Raw genomic sequence first — 26,259 nt, 5'->3', positions numbered from 1 at the left:
TTCTTTGTGTCTTCTGTTTTCTTGCACTGTAACAATATTATGTTTATTACTATTATTATTATAATTGTTGTTGTTGATAGCAGTCGCATTACTGTTGTGTCCATTTAGTCATAATGCAGGTTTCATAACTTTTAGTAAAACTTGTTTACTTATTTTATTAACTCATTCGCTGCCATTGACGGATATAGACGCCAAAAAGTATGTTTTGAAGATTACATTCTTATCACAAGGCCTTACCAACCTCAATAACTGGACCTGTAACCCACTGAAAAAAATATAGATTTGTGGCCCTTGAAAGTTTGTATTTGAATTACACAGTGCTGGTGTAGCTAAAGTGACCAATATGTTTTTTGGGTGTGTGACTATTTTTCACGGAGGACCTTTCCGTGGAAACTTCGAGACAACGGTACAGCTTCAATAACATTAAAAAAAAAAAAAAAAAAGTCTTCATTGAGAAGAGTACATTCTGCGGATTTACATACATCCGCGGCAAGATGAGGGTCTGCCATAGAGGGAAAGTTCACTTGCTCTAATCACCAAAAGCTGTAGAGGATTTCCATTGTGCAAATGGGATGTTGTGAATAACAATAACATTGCGCTGAGAGCCAGTTTGGTGTAAGAGTTGTAACAAAATTTAATACAAGATAGAGATTTGATACATGAACGATACATGATACATTTGAAACTTAAATTTTGTGCCTGGAAGGGTTTATGGGATTTTAAGATATGGACGAAAAATGGTTTTAGTAGTATGGGTAATTTGTATGCAAACGGAATACTGCTTGCATTTGAAGAACAGGAATATCAAACCCATAAGAAACACTTCTTTAAATACTTGTAACTCCAATACTTCATATCCGCAAAATACAAAATGAGGAATTTAGAACCTAAGCTTTCAAATTTGGAACACTTGACACATCTCGTGTGTCAACTTGTTCACTTGTGTGAGTCGGCACTCACTAGCATGCGCGGAATCACATGCACACACGCACACTCACACTGACAATTTTGTACTATTTCATTTGCTTTTGTTTTCATATTCATTCATTTTGTGAACCACAAGGGTCACAGGTGTGCTGGAGCCCACCTCAGCTGTCTTCGGGCAGTAGGCAGAGTACAACCTGGACTGATTACTCATCGCTTCACCATGCGACTGTCTGTTGGCGCTGATCACTTTTTTCATATCATCCTCCAACCCCACTAAATTACATCAAGAAGCAGGATTGAAATGTAACAACAGATATGATTGTAGCATGTAAAAAATATTGGTTGAAATTCCATGCATCACTCACATATATATATATATATATATATATATATATATATTTTATTTTTTTTTTTAAAACCCTGAACCTTTTTTGATGGATTTGTTGTATTGTAGACCTTATCCATTGCTATGAAGCTAGATATGAAATAAAATGAAGTAAAAGAGTGAGCGCAACATTTTGCACAGAACATTGTTTTGTTGAAATTAATTTTGGAGTGTAAGCGGGAAAAGACTCGTCTTACCATATTTGCAATTAAGCTTTCATGAACAAAGCAGAGTGGAACTTGAAATTGGAATAAAATTGAGGTGTTTTTGTTTGATAAGTTAAACATTATGAGAGTATTGTATGAATGCCAACTTGAGAAGTGGGCAGTCACCGTGATTCACACAAAGAACCAAGACTACATGAAGACTTTTCAAAAGAGCTGAGGGCTCTTTGTTCTCGCTCTGCTTCCTGCCATCACTCTTGGCTTCCTGCTCCTCTCCTTTGCCTGCGCTTCTGCTGTGGCTGCGACTCTGTCTTGGTCCACAAGCTCCTGATGCTGCGCCCGCTTTCGCGGGAGCCTCTCTGGATTTTGCGCGCTCATGCGGCTTCGAAGAATTTCCACTGTAGGATTAAAGCCCTTTTCTTTGTTCGAAACACAGACAAGCTGTGCGTAGATTAATGCGCTACCATCACATGACGGTGCCAGGAGGCCAAGAACTACAACTCTTCAAAATCAACAAAAATCTGTTTAATATGAAAAAAATTAACCTACGCACTTATTTTTTATGCTGAACTGGCAGAGTTAAAGTATACCTACCAATCTAGGGCTAAAATGGATCCTCGGGCAATTTGAGTACATCGGTACAAAACAATGCTCAAGACTTTTTTTCTTCCCAGACTAACCACGTATTTATGTGTACAGTCAGGAAGACGTCAAGGTAATTGCAGGCACAAATGTTGAAGCTATAAACATGACCGTAACACATCGCCAATGCGGAATACAAAAAGACAACTCCCAAATAAACCCCAGTTATCAAATAATATATGGACATTAATGCCTAGGCGCGCTTTTATTTTGAAGTTGTTCTTGGCAGCTTCTCGCAGCGTAACGGCTGACTCGACTCGTTTTCCGGACAGTGTTTGACGATTTGTTTATTGCCGTCACAAATTGTTGCTTCTAAAGACAACAATACAACGTCCTAAAATAATGTTCAATCATTAATTAAGGGCCCTAAAAAAATGACTTAAACTGACTCACTTTTTATACACCGCTAGTAGCGCTAGCCATGCTAGCAGTGCTGACAGTTTGTGTTCCAACTGATCACATTTGATTAAACCATGCCGACTCAAATGTGTTGTTTCAGCAAGCAAAATCATTACTGTGCTTCTGATGTCACTTAGTCTCATAGACCATAATCTAGGGGCAGATATTTACCTAAATTCTCAATAATACAATTTTTTCAGGGATGAAAATTGTGCGCTGCTATGCACAGTTAAATTTGAGTATAAAATGTTGATTGTCTAAAAATGAAAACCAGTTGGCTGTTTAATAAGTGGAAATGTGTTTATTTTTTTTCCTTTTGTCTTTAACCAAAAAAAAAAAAATAAAATATTTTTATTTTCATCAGACTCCTTGATTATTGAATTGGAATTTTCATTAGATTATCTGAATATCAAAATATTCAATATCGGCAGCCCTATATTGATCCATTGCAATAAATTAACCAAATGTGCTGTTTTATCTTGCAAAAGCACTAATTTGATTCTGACATTGTCACTTTGTGCCATAGCCCAAGATCTCACCAATTGTTTTCCAGGCAAGAAAATAAAGTTTGCTGCTATGCACAACTAACATTTAAGGAAAACTATTGATTATTGAAAAAGAATACAAAATGGCTTTTCATTAATAAGTAAAATGTGATAATTTCTCTTACATATACATCATTGTTCTTTAGCCAAGCAGAATATATATTTAATCAGGATACTCGATCAATCAATAAAATCTTCAGCAGGATACTCAAATGATAAAATATTCAATAGTAAAATTCCTAATGCAAACCCCTGATAAATTATTACTGATAATTATTATGAGAAATCATTATGTTCAATGTCCCTATATAGACAATCATCATTAATTATGAATAAAAACAAAAGTAATGTGAGTAAATTTTTTATTTTTAACTGATGGCCCCAAGCATGAAACTGCACCCAAGAAGTAGCTCTCAGTTTCAAAAAGATTGGTAGCCCCAAATAAATTACAATACAATACAATATACAACTTTATTTATGTAGCGCATTTCACAACAACTGGAGCTGCAACGAAGTGCTTTCCATATGGTGTAAGATAAATTAGAACACAAATCTATATTTCACTTGTTTTGGATGTCACAAGGCAAATTTCCGCATGTGCTGATCAACACACAAACACACACATGTAGGCTGCCTTTGAGACGTGGCAGAGGAACCAGGCTGTATTGTGGAGTGGAGTTGATGTGAGTGAGGCTGGCAGCCATGGATGACTGGGAGCCACGAAGGCTTTGGTCCGCTGACATTATCCAGCCCCTCGAATGTTGCACAACCATGCAGTCATGTCAGACTATGGGTCTGCGTATGTGCCTGATTTATTTTGTATTTCATGTTCAAGCCAAGTATTCATTCATTGCTCCAAAGACAGAGACGAAGCACTAGCGCTGTTTGTCTGTGCGAGAAAAAAAATGTGGTAATCTGAGTGGATCTAAATGCTGATCCTCTTTGACTGTCAAAGTGTAAGAGGTCACACCAAGCTTGAGCTGGGAGCAGAAATCAGAGCAGATAAAATATTTGGGAGCTAAATTCACCCACAGCAGATTGGAAAGGATCAACATTTTACCAATGTAGGGAAATATGGATAAAAAAACAAAAACAAAAATCCAATTAGCAGTCAGCATATATGCGTGTGTTGGAATGAGGTGAGAAAACGTATGCCAGAGGATTACTGTGACACACACACACACATACATAAAGCCTAAAAAAAAATTGGGCGGTTTATTGGGACATTGTCTATTAAAATATTGTGACAGCCGTAGTCCCAAATCGGAAGGCTGTGGAGCTGAGCTTCTGGGCTCTAACTCTAGTCCAAGAATGAGGGTGAAGCCCAGCAAACAGTCCAGATGGGTCAGCAGCACATGAGCCAAATCCATCTTTAACCGGCAGGATCAGGGAGTCCTACCTACCTCTCAACTAGAAGGGCAGAGATCTCTCTCACACACAGACACACACTCACGCACACATACAAACACACACGCTTGCACTACACGCAAAAACCACTATATGCAAGTAGTTTGTTTACAGACATGCAGTTTGAAAAAGTGATCAAATGCAAGCTAACCCATTGTCAAGCATGCATTAATATAGATTTTAAGATTGCATTCCTTAAAAAAAATTGTCACTTTCAGTAGGCTGTGGTAAAGCTAATTGCATCTTTTTACAAACTTGTTTATTTTCATGTGGACTGGAACATTTCAGATGCCAAGTGGGTTTCCCTTATATTAAGCATATCGATTCAAAATCATTTTTGCAACATTGCTCCGCATAACCACTTTTAGCATATTCTCTGGGGAAATGTGCTGTGAAAGCTTGTAGCGTTCGTCTGCTTGTGCCTTCTTTTATGAACTGCATTGTGCCAAGAAAACCGATTGCCAAGAAAGAAATAGATGTGAAACTAAGTCCTTTTTTGTACTTGCGCTACCAACAGCTTACAATTGACTTGGCCTGGTGATTGCATGGTGTGATTTAGCAACTCCTAATGGCTTATTATAGAATTGACTGATTGTCATGAAAGGTTCTTTCAGGGAAGAGGTTTAGAAAAATAGTTCTCGCGTTGCCGTCTTGAAATGTGTTATTATGCAAATCAGCTTTAGCGTCTTCTTTACTTTGCACAGGAAAAGCGGAAGTATCAAGACGGAAATGCCAACAATTACAATTACATTTTGTAAGAGTATGTGTCAGACAACTGTGGGGAACATTTAAAGAGAAAAAAATTGAGCGTGAATTGGGTTTGGAGCAAATTGTTATCACAGATGTTCCAGTGCTGTGACTGAAATAAAGAACCCAGTTTCTCTGCTCTCAAAAGAACTCTCACCCACTGAGCTTCTATTCCTTTAGTTGAGCTTACCCGGTGTGAGATCCACTTTCCAATAGTACCGAACGCTCTTTTATTGCATTCATTGGTAACACCAGAATGGCTCATGCGTCTAAATAATAAGGGAAAGGGTTTTCATTGTGCGATATTTCCAATGAAGTGTTTGTAATGAGGCTAAGTAAAGATGGCACCTCAGGATGAGAAAATAGGAAGAAAGAAAAGACAAACTCCCAATCGTATGACTTTTTTTTTTTTACTTTTAGAAAATAAACTATTGTGCCAGAAGCACCCCCATTTTGCTCCCCTGATTCCTCCCAGCTACTACCAGATTAGGACACAAATAGATCACCCAAGATAACAAAGAGCTGCGGGATGGATTCAAACAATTTAGGTGGCCCACCATAATCCTGACTGTGGAACAAAAACAAGTCGGAAAACAATGAAATTAGATTTACTGATCCTTTCTGATCCAGGTTATTGTTTTGATTTGCCAGTTTATTCAGGAAGGGAAATACAGGGCAAAAAATGAAGTCAAAAGAGCAAGAAGAGCTATCAATATGAAAGTAATGTATTTGTTTAAATTATTCTCCAAGTCAGCATGGTATCATTGAAAGGAACTAATAAATATATCATTCTAATTCTGTCCATTTTACCAAGACATTCTGTAGAATTGTAATAGTCCATCTTTGGAGGATGTTGTTGTTGTCGATTTTTTCCCATATATTCGATGTGGCCATTTGCCCCAATACTAAAGCCAAATAAAGAGTTATAAAATGCAGAATTTGAACGTATCAACTACACTGCCAAGCATTTTTGTGGCATGGATTTGAATATAAATATTTTGTCCTCACATATATGAGTCCATCCAGAACATCCACTCATTTGGTCACCAGTCAAACACAGGACACTTAGACAAACACTCACATTAACACCAATGGAAAATTTAGAGACTTCAAATAGCCTAAAAAGGGTAAATGGACTGTATGTAAAAGTTGTGTTTAACGCTCAGTGAATTCGATTTGTCCTCCAGTAACTCTTCTTTAACAACCCAATTCCCATTTTGCTTCAAACTACTACTTGATTTAAACATAAACACAGAAGGCTGTTTAAGTGATTTTGTTGGTGTGCCCTCAGAGGCTAAATCCATGAAAATCCCTGAAACAAAATCCAGAAAAATAGCATATGGCTTGAGCATTTGCTGTATGATAAAGGCTAAGCAAGCAGGGATAAAAGGGTCTTTTTTGTTGCACCAGCTCTTTTCTAATGCTGATCTTCTAGATGATGTGGGTTTATCATTATTGTTTTAACAAATAGCATCAGACATGTAGGGTATGTGCCTTGTCTCACTGATTCTGGATACATGCAACATGTTTTTGTCTGTGTTTGCAAAATACCTCATTAGACAGAATATAAAGTGCATTCAGTTCTTAAGGCAGCGGATTTATACAATTCATTAAAGAAGGAAGTGTCAGTGTTCTGTGTCTTTGGCAATGATAGCAGTTAATTATGCCGTTTAAATTGAGCATGCATGTTCGTCACCACATTGAGTGCAATGAAGAAAAGTTGCAAAAACTGTGCTTCATAAATGGCGAAAGCAAATTATTTAAATCAGGCCTGTATTTTACATCAAACGAAATGGAACTGTGAATAATCCTGGGAACCAAACAAAGGACAATCCCATCTCCTCAAAGTCAACATCAAATACAAAGGAACATTTCAAACCTGGAGGACTCAGATGATTTCACAGCTATAATCAAAGACATTGAGGACCTTTCCCACAATCGTATTTTTCAATCAGCGTTAAGATGGTGATGTAACAAAGGCACTGGGGTAGACTAACAGAATTACACACTTCGCTGCAATAAACAAACGCACACACAGTAGTGACGTAAGCTTTTTATCCGCAGTGCCAAAGACACAAACAAAAAGCAATCTTAAGGAGGGATGACACCTAGTCACAACTGGAAGCTGGGGAACTAACTTTCGGACGAAACATATAAATATCACTTATCCAATGTTTTCTACTCAGAGGACATATTAACGTATAGTTGCACAAGCATCAACTGTGAATGATGAGGTCCTTCACGGTGAGCTTTTGTTTGCTGTTTGTGCGTGTTAGGTGAGATTAGGATGATTCACCATGATTTGTGGCACATTTACCGCTTCCGCAGCTTGGTGAGCAAGCGACTCAACGGGGTTGCCTGACATGAAGGCACTTCCACAAAGGATTATGTTGCAGCCTCCTTTATGTTCCCTTCCCGTTCTCACTGCTCCACAGGTCTCTGACATCCTGACCCAATGTTGCATGCTGTTAGTATCATAACATACCATTATCACAATGTTAACATTACAACACATGAAAGTAGTTTGATTTGGACATGTAGGAAGAGTGTGTTCAATGGGAATAATGACACTCAGAGCCATTGTAGCCTGGATTGCTTTTGAAACGTAGTTGTTTTTTTACTTCATCATAATAGCTATTTTGAGTTGTGAAATATTAATGCTTAGTTGTTGATCAATAAGATATTAAAAATAGAAAGAAATAATGGTGTGATTTTGTATGCTTGAAGACCAGTCTTATCTGCAACAGCCTATCACAGCGTCACTGAAAATAATCTTAGGTGCACAGGACAATACGCGGCAAAATATGTTTATGTATTTTGCAATCTTCAATTTGTTTTCCTGGAATTGTGTTATGTAGCAATACAGGTTTGTAAAATGTGTCCATATTCGTAAATAGCTGATGACACTGAGGTAGACTGGCACAAAGGACAGTCTTAAACATAATCGTGAAAATAACTTATGTTGCTTACATTGTCAGAAACTGTGGACGTCTCTACTTATGCCCACATCAACCTTTAAAAATCTTAAAATTGTACCACTATTTTGTATTTTATGGACAAAGCATTTTCCTCGTTAAGCCATAAAAGCTTCTGCAGTGAGCGTCTCTACGGAGAGGAACCGCTACTGCCATAACAGAGGTCAATATTGGAACAATCGTTCTAATAGTTTGGAGAGTTTTATGTGCACATAAGTAGAGAAGTCAGCATAGATTTGGTGGCGAATGATCGCATTTTTCAGAAATTTGTAGACAAGTCCTCGGTTAAATCAAGTAGCTCGGTTAAAGAAAAAAAGTTTCCTTTTTTTTTTTCAGGTTCGGATAGGAGCTCTTTTACATATACACTGTCAGGATGGAGAAGTCATGCCAACCACAACAGCAATTGTGCATGCTGTACATGACCGTAAGACACGCTTTTATTTTGAAGTTGTTCCCACCAGTGCGAACTTGTCTCGTTTTCCAGATTGTGTTTTGGGGGTCGTTTATAATTGCCATCACAAACTGATGCTACAACCCAAAGTTGTTCTAAAATAATGTTTATTTGCTAATTAAGGGCCCTAACAAAATAAATAAATACTTAATTAGTGTATTGTATGATGCTAGCAGCATTGTCCGCACTAACAAGGCTAGCCGCTCTAGCAGGGCTGGCAGCGCTCAAATTAATAGCCCGAAATGACTGCGCACTTTGATGCTGAGAGCCTGACACAGTTACCGTTACAACTGAACACTTTTTTAATAAACCAGGCTTACTGAAAGTGGGTTGTTTTAGCAGGCAAAATGACTACTTGTGTTTCTGACGTCACTTCATCTTATAAACAAAATTTATAGGGAGAGATTTATCAAAATTCTCACTAATGTTTCTAGTGAGGAAAATAGTGTACTGTTTTAAGTATAAAATGCTGATTCTTGAAAAATGAAAACCAATTGGCCGTTTATTATTCAGTGGAAATGTGTTTTTTGTCTTCTGTATCTTTAACCAAGCAAAAAAAATAAAATTTTAATCTTATGCAAGTACTCAACTATTGAATTTGAATTGTCAGTAGGATATAATATAATATATATAATATATATAATAATCAATAGCTGTAGCGCTATAGTCGACATCAGTTTCCGTACATTACGTTTCGACTGTACCTTGACAACTGTTAGATTGGGACTCTAAAAAATAATTAGGTGACTTGGGCTAGGTCATTGCTCCGCTGTGATCTTTCCCGCTATTCGGCATCTTATTATCGACGACGTCCTTGGCACACACCTATCTAGTTGGAACCAGTTAACTTCAAAATATAGTGACCGTGAAGACACTTCAGGGATACGTGAGATCTTACAATATATTTAAAATGTCGCAGAAATGCAAAAAAAAAAAGGGCTTGATCACAGCAGTTACCTTCCTAACTCCAAGAATGACAAAAGATCCTCAGTGAATCCCAAGCGTCTCACCAAAAACGTTCTGTTCAGTGCAATGTTGTGCAGTAGTAATGTTCTTCATCTTCTCTTTATCAATTAAATAGATATTTTAAGATGATTTTTTTAAACAGTTTCTGCTTTATTTATAATTAAGTGAATGATTTATTTTTGAGAAAAGATCTAGACAATGATCCCAGAGATGGACACAATTTGTTGATGATTATTTTGATGTGCACAAATCTTTATTTTTTTTTTTTTTATTAAGTTCTTTCTCTCTTTTTATTTCTAAATAGTTCCAAAGTTACTACTACAAATGGAGTTCAAAGTATAACAATACACCAGAAACTGATGGCATAGCACTCCCATTTTAAGTCAAATATTTACGTATAAATATTTTTTTTTATCCAAAAATGCTTAACGTTGTTTCGGTGTTACTTGGCTAAAACAATATTTCGCATGGGGTACATCGTTGAAAAAGTTTGCAAAGAACTGGTCGAGTGCATTACAGTGTTTCTCCATTGGTTTAGCCCATTTCTTGAAACAGAAACATGTCTCAAGTGTGCATCTTTGCAAATGGTGATATAAAAGTAGCCTACAGTTAGCACAATGAGGCAATTTGGGACATTTTCCAAACAAATACATCCTGCTGATTTCAACTTAGTTGTTGATTCTCATTCTAATTGTTATGCGCTCGGATACATGCCAGCATGATTTAAATGTGTAATATATCAGATGCACAATAGTGTGTTCAATTGCCAAAATTAGTCAAGAACATAATTTCTTGAAAACCATAAACTTAGTAGTGGTGAAACTTTATTTACAGCGCTGTAGGCTAGATATATTGTTTCTTTTGTTTGTTTGTGTTTATAATTTCTTTTGTCTACAGTACTGTATGCATTTTTTTATAATGTATTCTGCAGTAATGTATGGAAGTTACTTTATGTGTGAATAATAAATGGCTACTATTTTCCTGGCAGTAGAAGTTAGGTATGTGTGACATGTGACTTTGGAGACTGCTGAACCCTGCCAAAAAAAATACAATTGTCATCAGCAAGGCCAGCACAAAAACACAACAAAATCATGCTGGTCTATGCAGTTTTTGGTCCTTTTTTTTTAGCTGGGACATCATTTTATATATCATATTTTGTTAGTTAAACATCTGCAATAGTGAAAAAACATTTAAACACACACCAAAGGGACAATGCACTTTGGGGGGACTGACTAATTTAGTTTTGACACATGGGTAAACTGTTTTGGGAGAAATGTAAGCTTTTGCAGGTGTTACATGGTGTTGAGCAGACCCAGACAGGTTATTTTGGGAAAAACTAATTTGATTTTTGCAATTTTGGTAGTACTGACTCCTTGAGAAAGGGATCGAGTTTGAAATGTGTGAACTGTTTTGGGGGAAATGTGAGGTTTTGCTAATGAGCTGCATTGTTGTGCACAACTGTAAGAACGACCTTTTAGTTTTAAGAATGTCATCTCAGTTTCAAGAAATTACCCATAGCAATGCAGAAAACTAATAATAATTTGGCCCACCCATGCAATTCATGTGCCCCATTTAGGTCTCAGTTCTGTGGATGATCACATCGGTACTCTCTCTCAATGGGTAGATAGATAGACAGACAGACAGACAGATAGACAGATAGAGAGATAGATCGATAGATAGATAGATAGATAGACAGACAGACAGACAGATAGATAGACAGACAGACAGACAGATAGATAGATAGATAGATAGATAGATAGACAGACAGACAGACAGATAGAGAGATAGATCGATAGATAGATAGATAGATAGATAGACAGACAGACAGACAGATAGACAGACAGACAGACAGACAGATAGATAGATAGATAGATAGACAGACAGACAGATAGACAGACAGACAGATAGATAGATAGATAGATCGATAGATAGATAGATAGACAGATACAGACAGATAGATAGATAATCTGTTGCACACACAAAAGCAGCTGTGGCAGACATATGGAACAAAAGTCCCTGTTTTCCGCTGTGCTTATTAAGACATTACAGCTCTTTGCACCTAGCTGCACTAATCCTACAGCCTTATGCTTACTGGTACCGCAGCCAAGTGGCCTTATAAAGAGGCTTTCTCCCTCATCCCCCTTGTGCTATCGTACCTCTCTGTGTGTGAGCATCTGTGACTATGATGAATGGACAAAGCGAAAGAAGAGAGGGTGAATGTGAGACATTGCACAAGTAAGGTCACAGAGGATAGAAAAAGTGGAGAGCATGAACAAGGTAGGGAGAGAGAAAAAAAGAATGAGGAGGAAGGATTGCACACAAATACACAAATTGCATATAAAAGCAACTGCATGCACTCTGCCCCTGTGTTTATGTCCTTTTTAGGCATGTGTGTGCGCGTGCGTGTGCGTGTGTGTGTTTGTGTGCACCACAAGGCCAAGGTAGGTTAAACTTGTACTCCTGAAGTGTTCCCAGAAGAGATTAATCATCCTGTGCTAGAATGCAGCATCTTGGTCATAAATCATCACCTGACCCCCCTCGCTCTATTGCTGCCACACGTCGCCGTGAAGTCGGGGTAAAGGGAGTGTCATTCTCTAGCCACGGTGAACAAACAAATTCTTTAAACGAAACAGTATGTGAAAGACAGGCAATCTGTCTCATTACCATTCGCAAATTATTGTGTATTTAAATGACTCATAGAATGGATAGTTGGAAGCCTATGAAAGTGTGAAAGAAAAAAATGGTTTACACATTTCTCAGATATTCTTAAAGAAATGCAGGATATGATAAATGCTTTAATTGGTACTGAATACACTCCGGATGCAGAGGAAGAAGGAAGTGCCTTTTTCTACAAAGGTTAAAATACAATATGAGTAAAATTGAACTGCTGTACATTTATTTTGTTTGATGAATAACAAAAGAAAAATGTTTTTTTGAACAAACATTTTGTAGAAAACTCAAAGAAAACAGCTGTTAAAATGGACCTCATTTAATTGCGGACGCCCCAATGAGTTTAAAATTCCTCCTTGTAAAGCAAAGCAAGTTTAGTATAATGGTGTTGCGCTAATATCCCAATTAACAATTGATTGTCAATAGCCCGAGTGAAAATTGTTGTTCTTCGACAAATCTGATAGTTTTGTAGGGCACTACAGCGACAATAATAACAGTAATTGCCGTATAAAGCATTTGACTGGCAGGCTTTTACTTAGGCCCAGCATAATTGACCATTTAAAAATATACAAAACAAGTAATTGAGTGACATTGGATTTTAGTCTTAGCTTCTGGGCTTTCTGATTGTTCTCCGTGTGCTCGTGCCCTCCCTCCAAGCAAGGCTTCATTCTTGTGAAAGACAGAATAAACAGCTGTATCCCATCGTCTGAATGTTTTTGTTCCAACACTTACACACAGTAGATCTGTCCTTTATGTATCAATCCCTATTGTTCGGCATCTGTTTAAATCACTGAATATTTTAATATTATCAATAGTGTACCTCATTATCATTCAGAGTAAATGCCCCAGGAGCCCTCAAATCATTGTTAAGAATGCTGGAGAAGCATGGACCCGCACACTAAAATAATTAGACCTTGTTTGTTTTAGAACATGCATTTTGTTGGTATTTAGCATTTAGCATGCCATGTGACTAAGACACATTTGCCACAATTGGTTTGCAATTGCATAAATAGTTAACAAGGCACCAGATTGTCCTTGGTCGCATTTTTCCCTAAAATATAAGACAGCGCAAGTAAATATTTTATTTACTTGTGACGGTGCAACTGGTAAATCTGCTGCCCTTTTATTATAATTTATTCTTTTTATTGCTGACACACTTCAGATCATAGGACTTGACGCTGGCGTAAAAAGGATGAGATGATGACGCAAAAAGAAAATGTGATCAGCACACAAACGACTAAGCTAAAAGGGGAACGAATCAGGGTTAGCCTCATGATGGTCACGTAGAAGCGTCGCTTCTGGTGAGTGATATTTTTTATCTTTTTAAATGTCAGTCCTAAAAACTATTTTATCACACGTGCAGTGGTATTCAAAAGTTTGGGGACTGATTATATAAAAATAAAAATAATCAACATTATGCATGTGCAATGTTAGAATGTCCGTGCAAAGTAAATATTTTAATAATTTTGGAACTGATTTATTCTTTGAAGCGTTGTGTACAATTGCAACGAATGATTTCACTGGTGTCAGTACACAGTCACAGTCATAGCCATGAATGCAAATTTAAGGTAGAAAGACATTTTTAACGTGAAATAATCACTCAGACTTAATTTTAAGTCTTCAATGTTGGCACTGCATAACTCGAACATGGAACAATATCGTAGGGCCTACTTTCCCCCCAGCAAACTTTGTGTGCTAGAAAGAAATTCTGGACTGACTGGTCGGCAGTTAGTTGCAAAGCACTCATTTAGACAATCTTTAAATTCACTCTCACATTGACACTGTCTTGGAGTGAGAACTGATCCAATGCTGTTTGCACCTTAGTCAGGCAAACAAATTCAATTCAACTGCAAATTATTTTGTCGATACCCACATAAACCCGCACAGTGCGAATTTTGCTGCTAAGGGGCTCTACACTAACCGTTGCACTTGGTAGCACTAGCGCTACCAAGTTTTTCAGTCGATCACACCAGAACAGATTTTGGTCACACCCTTTTTTGGGGCGACACAGAATATTTGTCGTCTCAAATGGCATAGTTTCCTATGATATAGAGATTGTCGGTGACTCTAAATACTTTTGCAAAACGTTATTTCCACTTTGTATTAATTCAACAAAATACTATAAGGAAAATAATTTCAATGCCTTTCCTACAAAATGTTACTGGATATTTAATGTTTGACATCCAACCAAGAATGAATGACTAGAAGGACCAATGATTGTAAGTCAGTAAAATAGCAAAGTGATTTCACCCCCGTTATTGTTCTTGATATGTCAGCTTTTATAGATTGATAGAAAGTCCATATTATTTTGATATGTGTAGCTTTCATCATTTACTGCATTGAGGAACGTTTTTCTGTTTGAGTTTGAAATATCCGACTTTATTTAAATTCACCTCATGTCTCACAAGATTTCAATGTTTAATGTGTCATTCCCATTGTGATCCTATCCGTTTGACCCACCAAGGTTGATTTTATTTCAAAGGGTAATAAAAATATTCAAGCGTCTCCCGTCACATGGACTGATCGTCCCGCATCCCTCCTAGCCTCCACACACGAGCGCACGCACGCACACAATAAATCAGTTTCCGCGTTTTAAGATAGCAGTTGCATCGAGTTAAGTTAGATAGCCACGCACCCAGACTTTGATATTTGTTTAATTTATGCTGGAATTATTTAACATGACCTTTGTTGTTTTTTTTTGTCCTCATTGTTAAGTTATGAAGCGGTGGCATTTTTTTATCATTATTTTCACTGTTTCACTTCTCTAGCAGTAACTGTGATAAGGACAGCATATTGTATTCTGCACTGTATTGCCATCTGTTAGACCAGGCATCACCAAATGGCGGACCGCGGGATGATGTGGACCGGACCCATGGCCAATCTATGATAATTTTTTTTCAGGGCGCATTCGCAAACGTTGGCGCTGCAATTCTAGTAAATACGGAAAAGGCGTCACTGATTGGAGCCAATCAAATCGTTTGTTTACGATCCACTGCCAATTGCGCAGCAGACCGGAAGAGAGTGCTTCTGACAGTATGCCGTGCTAAAAAGTTAGCAAGGTCGATGCGTCTTGTTTTAAATGAATGGACGGAGAAATTTAGTTTCGTTCTGGCTGCAGCCGATTCAAAACCAGTGTGCATCATATGCTCCGAAACCGTCGCAACATTGCGAAGCGCCACAACGAAACAAAGCACCGCCCTTTTGTGCACAGTTATCCGCTGACGTTTGAGGTGAACGCAAAAACATCGAACTTCGAGTGCAGTACAACAAATTTGTATATTTTCGTTTGCATCCCAGCGGCATGCAAACGAATATTCAGTAAAAGTATCATGGATTTTGGGGAAACATAAAAAAACGTTCAAGTGATGGGGAAGTTGTGAAGGAGTGCTTAAATGTGGTTGCACAAACATTATTTAAAGGAAAACACAAAGGCCAGATGTGTGAAATAATCTACCAAATCCCAATGGCCCTGACTCCGTTCCAACCCAGATTTAAATCACTGGCAGGGCAATCACAAACTCATTTTTCTCATCAAGAGAAGTTAAAAAAATATTCAAAAGAAAAAGTGGTGTCAAAGCTCATTTTGAATTAGCTTTTCATGAGGACAGCCATTTTTATTGATTGTGTACTCAACATGTTGACCTGTTTTACTTGGATAATTAGGCTTTCCGTTTTTTTTAGGCTGATAACTCTTTGATTTAAAAAAAAGGTAAAAGATGTTAACTCAATGCTTAGCACTTGATATAGTTCTGCAGGAGATATTTTACTGTTTTTTTCTGGAAGTGGCACCCTTAAGTTCCTGGAGCCACATTTTCTTGCATGTGAAATCAACGCCTTATATTTGTTTGACTGGCAAAGGTGTTTAATGGGAACATTCCTAAATATTTCGTATATTAGTGCGCTCTGTTGAAAATGACTAAATATTGAAAGTATATAAAAATGTGAACATAGGCTAGACATTTCGGGAAGTTGGACTTTGGTTCGGACCTTTTAATTGGAAGAAATTTTCGTCGTGGACCTATGTGACTTTTAATTGAATACCTCTGTGTTAGACCAATGTTGAAGGGCATTGGACACTCGTCATCCATTGGCTAACCGATTACACCTTTGTGCTCACGTTCAGTAATGTAGTTGTGATTCGGGCAGAAATAAAATGTCTGTTCTCTTGGTTATGTTCAAGTGTAGGAAATTGATTCTTTAATAAAAAATTCAACAGCCAAGTTTCATTACGTTTCTGAGCTTATTCGCTTTCCCTTGCCGAGCGGAAAAATATCAGTTTATTAAATTACTTTTCTGAAAAGTCTCGGGGGATGCCATCTTAACTCCCGTCCTCTTTCACAAGGCCATTTTAGACTGTAACTAGGCATGTCTGCTTAGAAATGCAGGCAGAGAGAAGAAGCGGGTGCATGTAACCCAAGCATGGGAAGCACACTACATTTTTTTAATTCAATGGCTGTCAAGGAGTTTGTGGTAATTCTATTGAATGCAGCAGGGAACGGAATGATCCCATAAATCAAGGTTGAGGCAGTTTACATACAACAAATGGCAAAGCTGCTGTAAATTTGACATTGCAAATGAAGAACGTGTATAAAAATGCATGCATGGTTGCACACAGTACATGCTTGTTTGTGTCCATGGTTAAAAAGGGTAGATTCCTCCATAGATGTGCCCTCATCTATAATTACTGCACGTATTTTGAGGAACCGGAGCATGTTTTTCTAGAAATGCTCAAATCTTTCAATCAATCATGACTTTCTATATAACTAAAGGGATTTTTTCCATTAAGTCGCCAAATGAAACACAAATTTGAATAGGTTTCTTTTGCAATCTTAGATTTACACAGGAAACATAGATGGAGCGAAGCAGTGCGAGACGGGCAGACAGAAAGGCAGAGGCATTTTCTGTATCTTTTTTTTTCTGCCACCGAGACCAATGAATCCAGCTCTGTGGCCACCACAGATCCAGCCAACCTGACCAGCCTGTTCAGTTGCACTGCATTCTTCTTTTTAGCGGTGCCTCCAAAGTACATTTAGAAATGTAGCGAGACCAAGGTGGCCAATGGCAGTACAGTTAGATCGTGCACGGACGTGAGACCGAAACGAAACCATTATCAACAGCACAGCGAAAAATGATTTTTTTTAATAAATGTAATTAAATTCCAGGTAAGTCTTCTGTCCAGACATCTATGTCACAAAAAGTAGAATTATCTAATGGAAAAAAAAGATCACCATATCAAGTTGCTATAAGAAATGAAAAATGATTGACATTTCTCTTTATTGCTGAGCCATTAACGCGAACATCGTACGTACCTGGCAGCAATCTGAGACATTATTCATGAGTTCATATGCTGGAAAGCACATACTGTAGGGTGGAGATGCTCGACTATTTAACGAGAACTGCAGCAGCAAGCCCACGAAGAGCCTGAGGCATGTGAGGACGTTGAATTAAAACCAGTCAGTCAGTTGAATGACAGACGTACAGTCGTAACTATCCTCCTTAAATCAACCTGCTGTGCCATCAAAACCACCCAGGATGCAAGAGCGTAGTCGTCCAAGATGTAAACTGCAGTCAGAAAGCTTTACTTTTTGGAAAGCTTTGCTATTGTTGAGCGGCACGAGTCTCACATTGTTATGAACACACAGACTGCGCTAGATGTTACCTCACCTACACAATGAATCACCCAATAGAAATCATACGAGGAATTTACAGGTTGTTGCTTAAATAGGTCACAAAGAAGAGAGACGCATAGAAGGAAGGATGGCATTCATAACCTTCAGATTTCAATATGAAGAGAAGCACATTAATAATGCCTTTATTAGTCCCACAATGGGGAAATTCGAGATTCGAACCCAGGCCTCCTGGGGAGACTGGGTCCTGAACGCGGCTCCTTAGACCACTCGGCCAGGATGGGACCATTGTGGGACTAATAAAGGGAATATTATTATTAAATACAGGGAACAATGTTTGGCGGTCCTCACATTCCAGAAGAAAACTCTGAAGGTTCCCTCTTTGGCTGCCAGGATGGCCGAGTGGTCTAAGGCGCCGCGTTCAGGACCCAGTCTCCCCAGGAGGCCTGGGTTCGAATCTCGAATTTCCCCATTGTGGGACTAATAAAGGCAATATTATTATTATTGTTTACGTTTCATATGCCTGGAGTCGGTTACTCATTATGTAATTAATTTATTAATTAATGTAATTGTGTAATTAATTTAATCATTTGTCTTGAATGCCATTTTAAGAATCAACATTGAGTGGTATTGTGGGATCTTTTCTAGCAGTATGGTGCACATTATGTCTCTCCATTCTACTTCACAAAAGTTAATCTGCAATCAATTGAAGTGTGCTCCAATAATAAGTGCACACACACATGCGAACAAAACATACACGAACACAACAGAAACAGGCACGCACGCACGCACACGACGCCGTGCAACACGAGGACTCAAGTAATATAGATTATCTAATCCTAAACAAAAATGCCTTAAGGATATGAAAAATCTTATGTGAAGGATTCAAGTGCATTTATTTACTCATTTGTGTATGGTCGGAAATATTCTAATTTACTCCTGTGTGAGCAAATATTGCTTGTTTTTTTTTGTTGTTGTTATTTTTGGGTTTTTTTAGGGATAAACTAAACACCTGCGACATACGGTGAGTTTCTTGGCAGGTGAGCCACTAATATTAAAGTCAGATTACACATTTATTAGCCAAACAGAGTGTCACATTTGGCATTAAATTTGCAGCCAGATATTAAAAAATGGTGGTGGTGTAGCGGGGGAGTCATAATTCAACTTTCTTTTTCAACACAAATATTTCACTAATTCAAAGTTTAGTTGTCAACTCGGATTTGTGATTCTATGTTTCACAGTCTGATTTAACTTTCGGTCAAACTATGTCTAACCTTCTAAACTCTGTTAAAATGAAAATCTCATTTTCTGCACTAAGCTACACGAGTCCCACAGTCTAAATGGAAACTATTTCAAGGCTTTCTTGATCGCTCCTATTCCAAATGAATATTTGTAGTTTATTGGATTGATTTTTATTTATTTATTTAGACATTTTTAATGGGAGAACAATCCTTCCTTGGCTGCATAGTGCCAATATAAAATACCAGCAACGACAGAATACTGCTCTAACTGGCCGGGATCACGAAATGAGACAACTAGATGCATGAAGACGTCATGTTTTCCAGCTTCTCAAAAAACATAACAGAACAGAACAGTAGATAAATAAAGTTGTATTGAATAACATTGCAGCATATAAATAAAACCTCCACTCACCACACTCCAAGATAAAGAACATTTTCTCTAAAACTCAGTATTCATAGTTAATCAGAGGTGGTGCAAGGTTATTTCTCCTTCCATTACCACAATGATGTGTACCTAATAATAAGATGCTTCAGGGGTAATGAACTGTGTTGCACAAGTCTTAACTGTTATTCAAAATTTAGTTGCTGAAATAGCATCCATGCCATCAACTCCATTTACCAATGAAGCACTGACCACCTGCCTTAGTCTTAAAATGGATCAAATTAACAACAACAAAAACAACGGACGCTTTGGGATGCAGGTGATGCTGCCTGCTCTGAGTGAAGCAGCATTTGTTTTCCATATCATACAAAACATAGAGCATGAAGTTAAAAGGAAACTTACGATAGATAATGCCTCGGGGAGCTACTAGAAATGTCATAATTGGGTCATTGATTAATCATACTAATTAATTCTATTTTGTGAAATTTATTGAGGATTAGTTACCTTTTTAAAGCAATAAAGAGAAAGTACTTTGGTGCTGTAACCAGCAGAGGTGCTGTTTGCTGTTGAAAAACGTAAATTACGTCAAGGCAACCTCTGCTCTGGTAAAAATTCTTAGTGCAGTATTAATCTGATGCCAGCATAGGAACAGTAGTTCAGAGAGATTTTCCATTCCCACAAAAAATAATATTTGAAAAAAAAAAGTCTCTTAATTTAGGGATTCACTATATAGTGTATTAAAAAAATATCGTCATTACAATAATGCCTTGTGAGTGACATTTGCATATCGCACAGAAGTATCATACAGAACTGTCGCTGTGGAAAAAAAAAAGAGATAGCGTGGTCGTCTCCCTACTCAGAAGTTGGGGGTTCGATCCCTGGCCAGTGTGTCGAAATGTCCTTGAGCAGGATACTGAACCGGATCGATGAGGTAACAGTAAGAAGTGCTTTAAGTGCAGAAGGTAGAAGAGCACTAAACAAGTGACAGCCCATTTACCATTTTGGACACAGAACACAAAGCGAACAACTAAAGGTTACTTACTGTAGTTTAGGTAATTACAACTGCATGTATCGTCATAATTGACTATTGTCCTTTTTTTTTTAAATGTTAAAGAGACATCTGACTGTAATTTGGCAATAGCACAACGCTGGCTGTGCAACGAACATTCAACCCGCTATGTCGGTTCATTATCTAACTCAGAGTGGGCTCGGAATTGGTTTGGAAGGACAAACTGTTAACTGGGCTCTCAGTACCAACATGGGTCATGCCTAGTGTGAAAACAGCATTAGTGAAATTGGACCCTTGAGATATTTTAATGCTCTTTTCCATCTGTTTGCCTGTGTGAATGTTAAGTGTTGTATCTACGCAACTAAATACAAGACACAGCACAAGGGTCACACTGGATAGAACGGCCCCTGAAGAAGGCACATTGTCCCAAGAGTGTTTTTATTTGATATGCGTGACTATTTATGTGCATACAGTGTATACTGCCGTGCTTATGCATTAGGGTTATTGTGTGAAGCCTGGGTCTCTAATCCCCTAATCTGCTGAACCTGGAAATCACTGCAGTTATCTGTCAGCCAGGTCAGAAAAAGGCTCAACGCTAAAACTCGTGCACATGCATACACACACAGCTAAACGCATTAATGCATACGCACATACACACGCACAGTGAGAGTAATTTAGTCAACAGGGTCAGCCTCATTCAGTCTAATAAAGATTGATGCTCCTCTGTCCAAACCTCACAGGTGTTGTAGTAAACTGTAGACATACGTAACCCAAATAGAGGCACTGAGAGCAGGCAGGGAAAAATTCACTCCAATTATTTTCTCCACTCTTTCAAAAATTGTACATTCTCGTGCAGTCAGAAATCATGTATGTATGAAAAGTTAATCACCAAAACCCATTTGTGAAAGATTGAACTTGAAAAGGAATTCACAGGCATTTTTTTTCCACATTTGTTTCATACAAAATAGGCTCAATGTGTTTATTTCGACTGTTTCTTTAGCCTTTTAAGTGTGTGTGGGTATATGTCTTTATCGTCAGTTTCCCCGTTCCCCATTTTAATTCATATTTGCTATTGTTAATGAACAAAGCTTATTTTCATTTGGGTCATGATGGTTTGTTATTTTTAAGAAGCGGGTCTCCAAAAGGAGGATTAGGAAATACTGATCAACATGGTGATGGAAGGCAGCTAAGCTTTTGGCGCATAAGGTCCAGCAAGGACACAGACTGTGAGAACTTCTAATGCTCTGACGCTCGTGTCGGTTCAAAAGCTTTAAGGTCTGTCTGTTTAGATATAAATACACACAAGTCTTTGTGTGTGTCTGTTTGCGTGTGTGAGTAGGTTGATGGGTATGTGCCAAATAGGACACCCTGAGGGTTTGTCGGGAGCATGTGGTTGACATGGCCTGATGCTGTCCAGTGTGCTCTTGTTAGTGCGTGCACACATGCAAACACATATACTCTGCACAAACTAACACAACACATTATTCTGTATAAAACAAAAGTGAGTACTGTATACTTGTCCTTTTAAAAAAAGATATTTACCATATCCATCGTTTTAAATGCATAGCGATCACACTGCAATCAAAATGCTTTGCTTTTCTTTTGAATTGCACGGCCCTGTCAATAGGTCAAGATAGAGGGACAGGAAGACAGAATACTGACACTGTTGGATCACACAGACTCATGACTGCTTGACGAGAGCGAAAGGTGCAGGAGATGAAGGAGGTACCGAGAGAAACTGCGTGGGTTACATGGATGTGTGATCTCAGCAGGGTGGCTCATCATCTCTCTGTGTTATCATGTCAGAAGTTAATGGTAACTGCTGGACTATGGCACCCTTTGTACGGCTAGTGGGTGGGATTTTTTTTTCCCTGTCACAGTGTCCCACCAGAAAATGGTGGCACTGTATTGTGATGGAATCTGAACTTGCAAGCAAATTAGGTCGACAAGCATGCCAAATGAATCTTCATTCCCAATTGAATGGTTTCCTTCAATGCACCGCAAGCTGGAGCTGGGCTTGAGCTTTCTACATAGATTTACAATGTAGTTCTTGAATGTCCACTTTGTGCTCATAACCGTTTTGACAGAAAGGTCTATTTGTATTTACTTTAAAGTGATTATTACATATATTCACTTATCACCTGAAACAGTTGACATGCAACCAAATTACAGGTCTAGTGGCTGGGGTTAGTGTTTGGCATAATTTCCAGTAATTGGATCGCTCACGTTTGAATAATGGGAAATATCACCTTCTCTGTGTAGGTAAGTATGGTTTAAATTTAAATATGCGCTAAAAGCACATTACATAAATTTGGGTTGTTTTAGATTGAGTATTAAGAGAAAAACAATTATTGGTGTGTGGGATTTGATCACCGCGTCCGTCAAGCAAACTCAGTTTGGTGAATGTACCTTTGGCACTCAACCTCACAAAACATTACTTTGTCCAGAATGTCTGTTTTTGGTTTATTCAAACACTTCGGACAATCATGCCCAGGATTGCTGGCTATTTTTGTTCCCTTAAAATTGACCAAATTACATTTTCATGTCATTATTGCGAAGAGGAAAACAGTGACGTAAATGTGTGACAAGTTCATCTATCCTACCATCGCTAGTTAGAACTAATGTATATCGTATACATTTTGCCAATTAATATTGTACTGAAATTTTGCAAATGACCCAAGCTAATGGTTCTCTAGCAACCTTATCTTAGCCTAGCTTGCTCCAAAGCTACATTGCTAAGTACTGATCTTTTTTTATGTGACATGGTTATTATGCGAAATATGTAGACAAATAATGACCACGTGAGCGTGACAGTCGCTGCTGGATCTTCTTTTTTTTTTTAAAAAATCCTCCGCCATGTTGAAATCCACGTTGACACGGAAAATATAATTATGTTAAAATGTCAGAATCATAAAATGAAAAATTAATGAATTCGTTTTGACAGTACCTATATTAAAACTTTGAACAAATACTAGGTTTGCTTAGACCATGTACTTAATATTTGGGAGCTGTGCGCTGATTCAGAATAGAATGCGGAATGATAAATAAATGGGGAAATCTGAGAATTCCAATGTGATCATTAAGATACACAATAGTGAGTCTCATGTGGGGTGGGGATTGTGAAGGGTCCAAGTTATGATAGGTCGAGCATCAAATTAAAGCCCACTGGCCACTCATTATATCTTGGAGACACAAGAGCTACTTTATTATGTGCAGAAAGATGAAGATGGTGTATCTTGTACACTTTGTACACTATGCCACATTTTTTTATAATGCACACTGCCTTTTAATATATATAAACCATTCAACCAGGACACCAGAGATATTTTTGCCCCCCTTACTTATTTTATTTGCATTTTATTTTTAGTTAAGTGTGGCGACCGTGATGGCACTCGTGCATGTTTGCAGCCTCCCGAATATCTGCCTTCAGAAATACCTCAGCACACACAACGCAGTAGCGCATCCGAATAAAAGGAGCACTGTCGAGCCATTGTCAACCAAGTGCAGTCTCTCCCCATTCATGACCGCGAATATTATTCGATGAAAGGCACCTCAATGTCATGACACTGCTCTGCTCTGCCCACGCTCTTTGACACAAGATTGCATCCACGCATCGCATGAGCAACGAGCAACCACAGAAGCTGAACACAAACAATCATCGAAAGCATCTTTTCTGTATTTTAAAACATCACGTACCTGTTCTGCAGATATGTGCGGCGTTCAGCGCATAATCCTCCGTCTTCGATTTTCAACTTTTTTTTTTCTTTCTAGCAGCCCAACGAAACGATTTAACACGTGTATTTTAGTGCATACTTTTCTTTGCCTTGCTGGTCCTACTAAAGCGCTACAGTATGCGGACAAGCTGCGGAAGAAGCTGGCCAAAAAACCTCCCGCGCAACATTTTAGCATACGCGGGACTCAAAGGGAGCAATCCATCCGGAGTCAAAGCAGGTAGCGGGGGGGGAAAAAACACAGAGAGAGCTAACTTTAAAAGCTGGCCATACAGCTGACACACATAGCAGTGCGCAAACGTCGAGCCTCCACAGAAGAGAACGAGTCAGACACGCTGTCGGACATACTGTGAAGAGACATCAACAAACGGCAATGACCGAGGCTCGGGAGCGCGCGTTCACGCTCTAGCCAGCGGTCATTATTATTAACTGGGCATGCACATGCAGGCTTTAATCCACTGTGCACTGTTGGTTGCAGCAGCATCCTTACAAGAAGCTGGCAGGTGCAATTGAAATGATTCGACTCTTGGTTGTTGTGTCTTCTCGTGGACTTGCATGCAAATCACGATTTCATCTTCCTTCAACTAACCACTGGGAGTGTCCACTTATAAAAAAAAATAAAATAAAAAAAAACACCAAAGTGTAGGAAGTCATCTAATTAATATATCATAATAAAACTTTCAAATAGATTTTGTATATCAATCTTAATTATCTTAATTAATGTCATTACATCTTCCCTCCAATTCATATTATTCAAATAAACACGAGCCTATGTGAGGCAAAATTAAAAAAAAAAAAAAAAAAAAAAAACTAGTGTACAACTGCACAACCTAATGAGATCTAAAGCAAGAGCTGTTTAAAGAAGTGCCCTGACAAATTTTGATTGACATTCTCCTCACTGCATCTTCCCTGGCATATCACATAATAAGGCATCCAGAATACCGTATATTGGAAAATGCTGAACTAAACAACATCCCTCCATCCAGACATTCTCTATCCTACTTAAGCCTGTCGGGTTGGAGTTTATCCCAGCGGGAGAGGCGTACACAACTGTACCAGCAGGGATGTGCAAGGCAGTAATTTTTGCCAGCCCATTGTAGGCCAGGGTCCGCTGGCCTGCCAATCCGTCATCATTAGTCCATCGTTATCTCAGACCGGCCCCGTCCGTCAGTCCATCACTCAGCTGGCCGAAAATTGCTTCTGTCTGCCTTATTCCGTCAGTGGTTCAAAGTTTCGTCAAAGTCCGCTCACGTGAGTGACGGGATCTAGTAGACATAGTCACCATCAAATTAACTTGTTTACCTTCACTTGCAACCAGTTGAGGTATACTTAATCAGATTCTGGTGAAAATGTGTGTCTCATAGCCTAGTGGGAAAAAAAAGACCAAACAGTGGCTGTAGCTTTATTATTCTTTTTTATTTTGCATCGGAGGTTTGAGTACAGCTCTCACAGTTTACACTCTACTTTTTATATTTTTACAAGGGTCATTTGAATTTATCGCAGCCGATCAGGAATAGCAAATGCATGTTTATGGAAGTCTTAGACACTTACACAGGTGATAACTAAAGTTATCCCCATTGGCCACGATTGGAATCGAGAGCAATTATTCTGGGAGCCACTTGAAACGTAAGAAAAATGTTCACTTGACTGGAATTGGTTATGGCACCATTGCACTAATTGACCCGGCACTTATATTGACTTAACGATAAGTTTGTTATGGTGGTTTTAGTTGGTGTTTCTAAAATGTGGCTCAATTAGATAAATAAAACAGGGGACTTTTTTGTTTCTTTCATGATATGGTGCTCTTATATGCTCCATCAATCTGCTGGGTGCGTGCACCCATAAAATAGTAAACAGATTCTAGCAATGGTATCTCCCTGACAGTGTCAATAATCAAATTGAATTTATCACTGTAAATGCTCCGATACTATGACACCGATACAACATAGTGAGTTGGTGCATAACTCCTGTGTGGGAGCCATGTCACCTGT

The 26,259-nt window shown here is 38.3% G+C and overlaps 1 protein-coding gene across 10 annotated transcripts in view; it reads right to left on the bottom strand.

The window, feature by feature from the left end:
- LOC148337869 (teneurin-2-like) overlaps positions 1-24,722 on the bottom strand; it is a 207,676-nt gene extending 182,954 nt beyond the window's left edge. For all 10 annotated transcript variants that reach the window (XM_088294607.1, XM_088294609.1, XM_088294608.1 and 7 more), the window contains exon 1: positions 24,234-24,722. The gene's annotated coding sequence lies outside the window, so the exon portion shown is untranslated. The remainder of the gene's footprint in view (positions 1-24,233) is intronic.
- Positions 24,723-26,259: the final 1,537 nt, after the last annotated feature.

The sequence above is a fragment of the Idiotropiscis lumnitzeri genome, chromosome 4 (genome assembly GCF_059441095.1).
Source record: "Idiotropiscis lumnitzeri isolate Australia: NSW breed Sydney's pygmy pipehorse chromosome 4, RoL_Ilum_1.0, whole genome shotgun sequence".
Taxonomy (NCBI): Eukaryota; Metazoa; Chordata; class Actinopteri; order Syngnathiformes; family Syngnathidae; genus Idiotropiscis; species Idiotropiscis lumnitzeri.
Note: the sequence above shows the minus strand (reverse complement) of the source record. Positions and strands in the feature narration are given on the sequence as shown.